This window comes from Tiliqua scincoides, chromosome 4 (genome assembly GCF_035046505.1).
Source record: "Tiliqua scincoides isolate rTilSci1 chromosome 4, rTilSci1.hap2, whole genome shotgun sequence".
Lineage (NCBI taxonomy): Eukaryota > Metazoa > Chordata > Lepidosauria > Squamata > Scincidae > Tiliqua > Tiliqua scincoides.
The window spans coordinates 11,184,532-11,196,124 of record NC_089824.1 but is presented as its reverse complement, the minus strand read 5'-3'; the positions used below and the strand labels follow the sequence as shown (position 1 = coordinate 11,196,124).

The following is an 11,593-nucleotide window of genomic DNA, read 5'->3' as shown; positions in this document are numbered from 1 at the left end:
TTGATTAAAATAGTGCATTGTGTTATGTGTTTTTATTCCAAGGGCGCATTTTAATAAATTATAATGATAAATTATAATCGCTTTAAAAATTGTAGGTGATACATCTATCAGCTCTCTATATCTAGAGTATCTATGTGATACTCTGTCAGCAGATGCCCCCCACAGTATTATTTCTAACTGGAAAAAATAATCTATTTTAATTTCTGGAAAATATCTTAAACACTAAAATGTGGTGTTTTGAGTTTTTATTCGTAGACTAGTGTGATATTTGCCACACTATTTAACAACTTTAAATCCATTTGGACTCAAATTTTCCTTTGATTGCAATGAACAATTTCTGTTATTGTAGTTGTGTTTACTGTACGTTGCTGTGTTAAGTTTACTGTAATTTTAATGTCACTGTGGGCCCAATCTAGGCTGACCAGATACAATGGAAGTCAGAGTGCCTATACCGTTAATCATTGTATAGAAAAGGGAATTTTGGCAGGTGCCAAATCAAATCCTTCCATGTTGAGCTGCACCTGCCAAAATTCGCTCTTCTATACAGTGGTTAAAGGTATAGGCACTTTGAGCATTTACTCCTGGGTAAGTGTGGATAGGTTTCTGCCTCTGCCCAATCCTATCCTACAGCACCAGTGCAACCACAGTGCAACCTCAAAGTAAGGGAATGCCTTCCTCTATACAATGGTTAAAGGTATAGGTATTCTGTCCTCCATTGTATCTGGTCACCCTGGCCCAGTCCTATCCAACTTTCCAGTACCAGTGCAGCCACAATGCAGCCCTGAGGTAAGGGAACATTTGTTCCCATACCTGAGGAGGCCTCTCTGACTGCCTCCCCACCATAGGATGCAGTGCACACCCCATTGGCACAGATGCACTGGAAAATTGGATAGGATCTGGCCCTATAGGATAGGGCTGCAATCCTACGCACACTTTCCTGGGAGTGAGCCCCATTGGCTATGACAGGGGTCTCCAAACCCCGGCCTCTTTCCGGCCCGCGGCCAACCTCTTGTCCCCTGAAAGCCTCTGGCCCACTCAACTGAACATGACCAGAACTGTGCTCTGATTGTGTCTGGAGGGTGTTCTGAGGGCCAGAGAGGTTGAATGAATGAGCCCATTCATTCATTTATTCACTCTAATTTATTTATTTAAATAAATCTTTTAGAGTTCCATGAGGCAGTTGAGAGAGGGCAGTTGGTGCAAAGCAGTTAAGGAGAACAGTTGGAAAGGGCAGTTGTGGAGAGTGGAGGTGAGAAGAAATTTTGGGAAGATGTTAAACCAGTGTTTCTCAAACAGTGAGTCGGGACCCACTAGGTGGGTTGTGAGCCAGTTTCCCATGAGGTCCCTATTTATTTCAATGTATATTGGATTTTTAAAAATATATTACACTTTATGCTCCCATAGTATGTGAATGCATTTGGGAAATGTTACCAGTCTGTACTTTAAACAGGCTCCTCTGTATATGCTTTTAATAATGATATTCAATGGGGCTTACTCCTGAGTAAGTGTGGATAGGGTTGCAGCCTTTGGGATGGTTGGGGAATTTTTTTTTTTTTAAACAGATCATTAACTGCTTGGGAGGGTTAAGAAGATTCTCTTTATTTTACATAAATTTTTAAATTTATACTTACTGTAAACTTTTAATTTACTTAATTGATTTGATTTTGTCATATCGGGAGTATTAAGAAACTTCTTGCTTCATGATATCATTTCTGGCCATGATGTCATTTCCAGGTTAATGACATCTCTTCTGCTGGGTCCTGACATTCAAGAAAGTGGGTCCCGGTGCTAAAATGTTTGAGAACTACCGAGTTGAACTGTCAGAACTGGCTGTTCTGTTTAACTTGTTGATAAACTAAATTATATTTGTACCATTTACATGGTCTCTGGTGTCTATCCAGTCCCCTTGTCCACGCCCCACATTACATAGAGTTACAACCCTTTGCCATACTGACTTTAAAAGGGTTCAGTTGAAAGGGTCAGTCTGGCCTCAGTTGCCATGAAGACCACAGGCCTCTCACCGGCAGTAGCATAGGGGAAAACAGTCAGCCAAGCCTAAGTAATAGGAAAACACATTTCACTGCTTTTGACCCCATAAGGGGTCGCATTTCTAAAAATCCTTCTTAGGGGGGCACTAATGTAGTGGAAGGAATATACTCCACGAATGTCATGTTTCTAGGTCCAGGGGTTTGGGCTGGGCATTGATAAGTTACTAAGGGCCCAATCCTATCCAGTTTTCCAGTGCTGCTGTTTACTACAGGGCTACGTCAGAGCTGGAAAGTTGGATAGGATTGGGACCTAAATCAGGATGTGTGTGTGTGTGTGTGTGTGTGTGTGTGTGTGTGTGTGTGTAGATAGATAGATAGATATAACACAAATAATTTAATATTTAATACATATAATTATATATATATATATATATATATATATATATATATATATATATATATATATATATATATATATATATATATATATATATATATATAGGATAGGAATGATAGGATTGGAACCTAAATCAGGACATGCGCGCACGCCCCCCCCTCTCTCTCTCTCTATATATATATATATAACACAAAAAATTTAATACATATATACATATATAACAAAAATAAAAAATAAACACCCTAAAGATGCATAGTGAGTCTGGGGGTCCAGGGACCACATTTCTAAACAGGCACTGCTATGACCTGGGACTCTGATCCTGTAAGGGAAGGAGGAGTCCTTGCTATAGGCTTGGACAAAGGAGGGATCAGGAGGCCTGAGCCCAGAGAGTGGGGGGATAGGGAAGTTCCCCCCACTGCATCCATGTGCTTTTCTGCCCAGGAACCATATTCTTCCTGCCCAGAGGTAGTCCTTTCTCCGCCCTGAGGTTGATACATGACACATTCCCTGGAAAGGAGGGAGGGTTGAGAGCAGAGGACCCGAGTGAGAACTGCGTTCTCCAGTCCTACTCCACACAGTCTAGAGAGCTGGGTGCAAAACTGAGTGTGCCGAGTGCAGAGCGAGAGGGCCGTGTGCACAGCCAGGCCTGTGAATGGAGGGGGCTGCTCAGAGCCTCAGATTCTCCAGGTACTTCAGGCTTGGAGGAAGGAGGGAAGGGGAAGGCCTGAGCCCAGAGAGGGAGGGGAGTCCTGGGAGCAGTAGGTGCCTGGAGGAGGCCAGCCAGGAATGGAGGTGGCAGGTTCTTAACTGTAGAGAGGAAGGAAGAAGCAGAGCTGGGGCTGCACAGGGGAAGCTCATGGGAGAAGGGCCTCCTGGACTCTCCTGCTCCTGTGCAGTGAGGCCTGCGTTGGACTGGCAGCTCCAGGCGTTTGGTTGAGGTGCTTGTGCAGCCCCTTTGGGGTTCCTCTGGTCTTTCCAGCAGTAAAGTCGTTAGTGGGGCTCAGAGCTGTGGCTTTGTGGCTGCATTAGGGAAGCCTGAACAAGAAGGGCCTCCTAGACTCTCCTTCTGGCTGTGGGGCTGCACAGGGAAGCACAGGGGAGAAGAAGGGCCCATTGGACTCTCCTTCTGCTCCTAGGAAGTGATGCCTGGATTGGACTGGTAGCCCCAGGTGTCTGGTTAAGGCTCTTTTCAACCCCCTTTGGGGATACTGTTCCTGTGCCCCCTCCCCAGCAGTAGTGTAGCTATGGGGGTCAAAGCTGTGGCTCTGAGGCTGCATTAAGGAAGCCCAGGGGAGAAGGGCCTGCTGGACTCTCCTTCTGTCCCTGTTAAGTGAGGCCTATGCTGGACTGGAAGCCCCAGGCAACTGGTTAAGGCCATTATGCAGCCCCCTTTGGGGATACTGCTGCTATGCCCCCCCAGCAGTGGCATACCTAGAAGGGGTGCAAAGCACTAGGTTTTGCATGGAGCATCACCACAGCATGTAATTGGCTCCTTCCTCTCCCTTTTGGAGGCATCACCTCAGTCTTGCACTAGTGGCGCAGAAAGTCTCCAAAGGGGAGGGAAGGGAGCCACTTGCACATTGCGGTGACACTCCATGCAAAACTTAGTGCTTTGCACTCCCTCTAGCTATGCTACTGCCCACCCAGTGATTGCCCCTGCCTTTCTGTAGCCTATTAAACCATCTATTCTCATGAGCCAGATATCAGGGTTATTGCTGGAGCCCCCCAGTGTCAGTGCAGAGAGGCCAAGCTCTTCTCCCAACCCTTCTCCCAGCCAAGGCTGCCTCTATATTGCAGGTTAGCAGCTTCTAGCCATCAGGACGAAGAGCCATCAGTAGGCTCCTCCATGAATCTGCCCATTCTCCACTATAGCCACCATCTCAGCTAGTGGTAAGGAATTGAAACATGTACATGAAGCAGGTATACAAGGTCAAAAGCCTCATGCAGGTCTCCTTTCTCTCCCTGACAGACAGCAGAGAAACATGAGTCTAAAGCCAGGCAAACCTTCTGAAGGAACAGAAATGGCTGCTGCTCCTCCAGGCCAGGTGAGGGGGATTTGCAGGGACAACTTGAGCCTCTCTTCCTGTCACATCTGAGCCGCAGCCTTTCTGCCTGTCTCAGCTATCGGTACTACACTTGTTTCCTTCCTATTAACACCCCTCCTTTCCCTGAACCCCCAAATCTTCCCCTCTTTCTCCAGATTTCCCATGGAAAGCCCAGCTGATCTCCTTGCACCCCTTCTCCCTCTGCAGTTTCCTCCTCTCTGCTTTGCGTTTCTCCTTCAGGAGTTCCTCTCTCCTACCCTCCAGCGGCGTGGCTAGGTCATTTGACACCCAGGGCCCATAAATTTTTGTCACCCCATATGACACAATTAATAATCACATTTTTATACCACCCTTCCTCTAAGCAGTTCAGGATTTGAAATGAGTAATAATAATGACCAGAAAATAAATGCAGTGAATATTTCCCCACAAGCAATGGAAGGAATTCTGCATCAAATGATATATAATATGATGGCATTATTCCAGAAAGCAATGATAGCAGAATTTTGGTCACTAGGGTGTCACCCCCCCCCCCCCAAGAATGTCTAATTGACCTGATTTGAGTTAAGGCATTGGTTCTCTAACTTAACACTGGGGCCCACTTTTTAGAATGATAATCTGTCCAGGTCCCACTGGAAGTGATGTCATGGCTGGAAGTTATATCATCAAGCACAATAAAATAATTACAAATAATTAAATAAGGCAGCATTTTTCAACCTTTTTCATCTCATGGCACTCTGACAAGGCAGTAAAATTGTCAAGGCACACCATCAGATTTTTGGCAATTGACAAGGCACATTTGCTGCCAGTGAGGGGCTGACATCCCCCATTGTCCATACTAATAAATGACATTGCCCCAAATTCCTGTGGCACACCTGAGGATCACTTGGGGCACACCAGTGTGCCATGGCACAGTGGTTGAAAATGGCTGAAATAAGGGGAAGCCAGCCCTGTTCCACCAAGTGAATTTCCTCTGTAGCCTGCCTGCAAGAACAACCCCCCCCCCAAAAAAAAAAAAAAAAAATCAGTGAGATTTTCAGCCCTCCCCAGCGCCGAGTTCAGTGTAAATTCTTATATTTCAAGCACAGCACTATCAGGACCCACCTGGCTTTATAAGTCTAAAAACAAATAAAATGGACCTTACCAGCTGAAGCCTCTGTTTTATTCTTTTTGGGGGAGGGCTGCCTTCTGGAGCATTTGTTGAGCTCCACTTTCATCAGATCGGGACCATGCAGCCAGCCTTGCATTCCCCTTTGCCTGACTAGACCAAGAGCCAAGGCACGTTTGCTTACTCATGAGTAAACACAACTGTGTGGCTTACTTTCGCTTTCAATAATGCTCAATATAGTCACCTACTTGGAGGATGGGACTTTCTTTTTGGGGGGCTGCTTTCATTGGATAGGAACCATTCTGGTGTCCTCTCATTCTGGATTCCTCTCAGCCTGCCCTTTCCGACAAACTATGGCACATTCGCCTACGCACGAGTAAATGTGCAATATGGCTGTTTCATTTTCCATGGGGTTCCATGCACTTTTTTTGTCCATAACTTTTGATGGAAAGGAGATATTTCAATTACATTTTTTGCATTGCATTCCGTTGGAAGTTCCGCATCCAACAGTATATAGCATGATGGGGTTACTCCTAACCTTCACGATGTTAGTGATTTTGGGGCATTTGTGGTGTCACCCCCCTAGGGTGGTACCCAGGGCAGACCGCCCCCTGCCCCCCCGCTAGCTACACCACTGCTCCCCTCCCCTTTTCTCCTCCTTCTAGCTGCTTTCCTTATGTCTCCATTGTGTGTGCATGTTGGTGGTCATAATTCCCCCATATCATTTCAGAGTGAGCATGTCAGAATAAAGGAGCCAGACTGAAACCATGTTTTGGTTCTTAAGCTCTTTCAGTAAACTTTAGTGCACCTTAATTCTTGGTGAAGTACACAGACTTGCCATGATCTTCAACACAGGATCCCTGCATGCCATTGCTTGCCCCTGTTCCCCATGTGTAACATGAGCATGTTACATGTGTTTTTAAAAAGCACTGTCAGTAACATAGTGCAGAAACCCCCTGGACAACTGTCTGCTGCTGCAGCCAGAGCAGCAGGAAGTGATGCAAAATTTTTGACAATGGGAAAAATGCTGGGGGTTATAATGTATGAAAGGAGCTACACAATGAAGAAGGATCTCAGTCCTAGGTGTGCTTTCCTGGGATTTGTTTTGCCAGATTCCCAGTCCAAGCTCCACCTGGAGAATTATGCCCTCTTTAGGCTAATTAGCTCCCCTTCTTTCTCCAGAAATGACCCTGGTTCTGCCTTGCAATACTGCTGGACCCCACCACCAGGGTAGCTCGTCTGTACAACCTGCAGAGGTTCTCCTTCCTCCCCTCTCCTGCCAGCAGCTCCTCCTGCCACTACAGCAGCACATTCATCTTGGGCATGGCAGCCAAACACCAATCTCAGTGTCTCCAGAAGTTTCTGCTCCAGCAGCCTCCAAAGTCCATCCACACATCAGTCCATCAGCAGTTCCAGTAGGCCATTAGTTCCTCAGTCTGTCCTTCCTCAAGCTTTCCTCCTTCTGCTATGCACACCAAACTCTCCCTTCATCAGGTGCTTTAATGCCTGAGGGCCCTATTGCCTTCAAGTGGCTGCAGCTGTGCAGCACACTCTCTGCTGAACACCCAAGCCTTAATCCTTAAAGGAGCCACTGGTGACACTGCATCCTACCTCCTTGCCAGATCTTCCGTGCTTCCACTACAGGAATATGCCCCATTGGAAGCAGTAGGGCTTCCTCCTGGGCTTGCGCGAGTAGGACTGTGGTGTCAATTTGGGAACTGAAATTGAATGAAAGGATCCTCTGAGCCTCCTTTCAGGAAACTTGGAAATCTTCATTGGAAACCCAAAAAATGGATGTGCAGAGGTGTGAGGGAATGTGAGTGAGAAAGTGTTTTCAAATGTAGAAGTGTGCTGTGCTTTCATGGAAGCTGGAATGCCCTTTTCCCTTTGGACTGGAGCTTTGGCCTAGGCTGACTTGTACATAGGACCTTTCTCCTTTTTCTTTCAGAGCCCCATTTCATTTGCAGAGGTTTCTCTGTATTTCAGCAAGGAGGAGTGGGCTCTATTGAGTCCATACCAAAGACAGCTCTACGAAGCCGTGATGATGGACAATCATGAAAATGTGATCTTTGTTGGTAAGAAAGATCCGTTAGCTCTTAACTGATTGATGCCCCTGGTAGGAACCTCTGTTCCATTGGATGTTACCAGGGTGAGTTGGTGGCCAGGCTGTATGACCTGGGCATGGCTGCAGTGATGTCTGATGTCCCCATATCCCCCCCCCCTTCTGGCCTGCCCAGAGTTCTTGATGAGAAGGGTAGCCCCAACCTGGGAACAGTGCCATCAATCAGCTGGAGGTCTCTTGGCTGTCCTCTAGGGTAAGTTGGCATGTTTTGGAGGACAGTTCTCCGTGTGCTTGGGTTCTCCTTCTGTGCGCAGGACCCACCTGAGAACATTCTTGTATAAGTAGTGGAGTGGCACCAAGAGCTCAGATAGGAGAACAGCAGGGCACAGATGTCTCTGGGTAATTTCAAGCTTCCTCATGTAGCAATTGTTTGTTGAAGCCCAGGCATGACTTTGAAACTGGATTGATGGCAGGACCAACTTTGTGGCCAAATTCAATGACAAAGTCCACACTGATGAAGGAACTGGCCTCCAGAATTAGTTACTGCACCCTTGGTAGGATGCAAAACAATCCCAGCATCCATTTGGGCTGTGAATGAGTCATCATGGGCCATGAAGGTACAAAACCAGATTCCTTGATGATCCCATAGAAGACCACTCCAGAAAAGATCCCATAGTGCTGTAAACCTTAGGTGGAGTGCTAGATCCACTGGCTCAAACTTTGGTTCTTTTAATGTCTCATAGGAAGCATGGACAGTGTTAGCAGGAAAGCCTAACCCTCTCTATACTGTCAAAGACAGGAATAATTTCATTTACCTAGATTATTTTTGAATGATTGTGTTCGACCATAAAAGTGGCATTTGAAATTAATAAGAGCATTATTGTTTTATGTTTTTCTTTCTGTACTATATATCAATTGTTATTTTTTTTCTTGGAGAAATGCTACACTTCCTGTCCTCGCACCTGCCAAACTCGTACCTAAGAGGGTCTGTCGTCGTCCCCCCGCCATGTACAGGCATGTACAGTCCCATTCTGGGACACCTAGACAATCAAGTGGGGTACTGCTACTAAACAAGTAATTAACCCCAAAGTGAGCGCTGATGACCATGGATAGGCCACAAGTGGGTCCTGTAACTATTTATGCCTCCCTAAGGCAGGATTCCTTGTTAGACAAATGACAGGAACACTAAGGAGGTGGGTCAGGGCTCCTTATACTGCTGGGCTACTTACACTAGGGCCACAGATGCCTGTAAGGCAGACCCCAGAATAAGGGGTTCAGCCAGGGCCAGTAACATTAGTGGCAGGACGCAAGGCTGAGGACTCTGTCTGCATGGCCACTGGAGGACACACTAACAAAGGAGCAAGAATCCTATGCAAGGAGGAGGAAGGCGGTGCTTTATGAAGCCTCCCCTCCCAAACCCCACTGAGGCCACAGGGGAAGGCTGTCAGCCCAGGCAGCAGCATTCTTCAAAGGTGGTTTAAGGGGGATAACCCAGAGGCCCAGCAAGCAGATGACATTACGCCCCCATAACAGTTTATAGTGGATTGGATCCATGGCCCCCTCACGCACCCTATGCAAGACGTTTCTGAGGCCCGCTAAAGTAGCAGGTATTTGCCTGCAGCCACTAGGCTGTAATCCTACCCACACTTACCCAGAAGTAAGTCCCATTTACTGTCATTGTTAGAAGAATATACATAATAGCTGGTTAAAAGTACAGGTCTGTAATAATTCCCCAAATGCAGTCACATACCATGGTAGCATCAAGTCTAATAGATTAAAAATAAAATAAAATTGAATGGGGACCCACCTGAAATTGGCTCACGACCCACCTAAAGGAAACTCATCAAGACAGTGCAGAGAACCTTTTTCTCTGGAGAGTCATCTGGGAGGTGAAGTTTGTCCTTTTGTACATGGGGTTGCCCTCCCTCTGAAAGAACCAGTGTGCCGTCTTGGAATGCTTTGGGGCCCAGTTTTCTCCAGGAAGTCAGATGTCATCCCTACTCTGATACAATTTTGGTGGTTCACTCTCTGCGACCATTTCTGGGGAACATTTGACTTGGTAGAAGACAGTTTCCTATCACCCCTAAATCACAGAGATGCTTTGCTTGCTTGCTTGCTTGCTTGCTTGCTTGCTTTCTTTCTTTCTTTCTTTCTTTCTTTCTTTCTTTCTTTCTTTCTTTCTTTCTTTCTGAAATTCCTTCACCTCTAAAGAAGAAACACTTCATATTGATGAAGCCATTTGCAGTTTGGGTTTCCTGTGGTTTTCTTGGTCCTAGTTCTAATCAGACAGAAAACGCTTTCTGGAATTTCCCCAGCTAGGTGCAGTTTCTTCTTTCAGTCTCTTCATTTTTTTTCTGATTTCAACAGCATCGCTTTGGAACCAGATTGGAAGAAAGAGGAAGCAGACTCATTCTTCGCAACACAGAGCTCACACAAGGGAGAAGCCCTATAAGAACCAGGAATGTGGAAAGGGCTTCAGTCGCAGAAGCAGCCTTATACTGCATCACAGAACCCACACAGGAGAGAAATCCTTTAAGTGCCAGGAGTGTGGAAAGAGCTTCAGCTGCAGTGGTCAACTTAAGATCCACCACAGAACCCACACTGGGGAGATACCCTATAAGTGTCAGGAGTGTGCAAAGAGCTTCAGGCATAGTGGTGATCTTGTGACTCATCAGAGAATCCACACTGGAGAGAAACCCTATAAGTGCCAGGACTGTGGAAAGAGCTTCAGCTGCAGTGGTCATCTTAAGATCCACCAGAGAACCCACACTGGGGACAAACCCTATAAGTGCCAGGAGTGTGGAAAGAGCTTCGCAGTCTGTAGCAGTCTCAAACGCCTTCACAGAACTCACACAGGGGAGAAACCCTATAAGTGCCAGGAGTGTGCAAAGAGCTTCAGGCATAGTGGTGATCTTATGAGTCACCAGAGAATCCACTCTGGAGAGAAACCCTATAAGTGCCAGGAGTGTGGAAAGAGCTTCAGCTGCAGTGGTCATCTTAAGATCCACCAGAGAACCCACACTGGGGACAAACCCTATAAGTGCCAGGAGTGTGGAAAGAGCTTTGCAGTCTGTAGCAGTCTCAAACGCCATCACAGAACTCACACAGGGGAGAAACCCTATAAGTGCCAGGAGTGTGCAAAGAGCTTCAGGCATAGTAGTGATCTTATGAGTCACCAGAGAACCCACACTGGGGACAAACCCTATAAGTGCCAGGAGTGTGGAAAGAGCTTCGCAGTCTGTAGCAGTCTCAAACACCATCACAGAACCCACATGGGGGAGAAACCGTATAAGTGCCAGGAGTGTGCAAAGAGCTTCAGGCATAGTGGTGATCTTGTGACTCATCAGAGAATCCACACTGGAGAGAAACCCTATAAGTGCCAGGAGTGTGGAAAGAGCTTCAGCTGCAGTGGTCATCTTAAGATCCACCAGAGAACCCACACTGGGGACAAACCCTATAAGTGCCAGGAGTGTGGAAAGAGCTTCGCAGTCTGTAGCAGTCTCAAACGCCATCACAGAACTCACACAGGGGAGAAACCCTATAAGTGCCAGGAGTGTGCAAAGACCTTCATTCAGATTGGGAAGCTTAACTGCCACCAGGGAAACCACACAGGGGAGAAACCATATAAGTGCCAGAAGTGTGGAAAGAGCTTCAGTCAGAGTGGTGAATTTAAGCTCCATGAGAGAACCCACATGGGAGAAACCCTGGAAGTGCTAGGAGTGTAGAAAGAGCTTCATCGGAGTGGTCTTCTTATGAGCTACCAGAGAATGCACTCAACTGAGAAACCTAATGCATCTTAGGAGTGTTGAAAGTGTTTTTGTGCTCATTCAGGTAGCAAAAGTTGAGTTTTTTGGTTGTTTCAAGTATTGATGTTGCAAAAATTGCATAAAGTCCCTAAGTCTTTGTTTGATTTGCAGATAAAAGTCCTTTGCTTGTTCTTGTTTTTTAATAAACAAAATTTCTCAAAATTGTGGTGTCATTTTCTAGAGTCCATGG

At 46.3% G+C, this 11,593-nt stretch overlaps 1 pseudogene; it reads left to right on the top strand.

The window, feature by feature from the left end:
- Nucleotides 1-4,367: 4,367 nt before the first annotated feature.
- LOC136647634 (zinc finger protein 431-like) lies at nt 4,368-11,353 on the top strand (annotated as a pseudogene).
- The last annotated feature ends 240 nt before the right edge of the window (nt 11,354-11,593 follow it).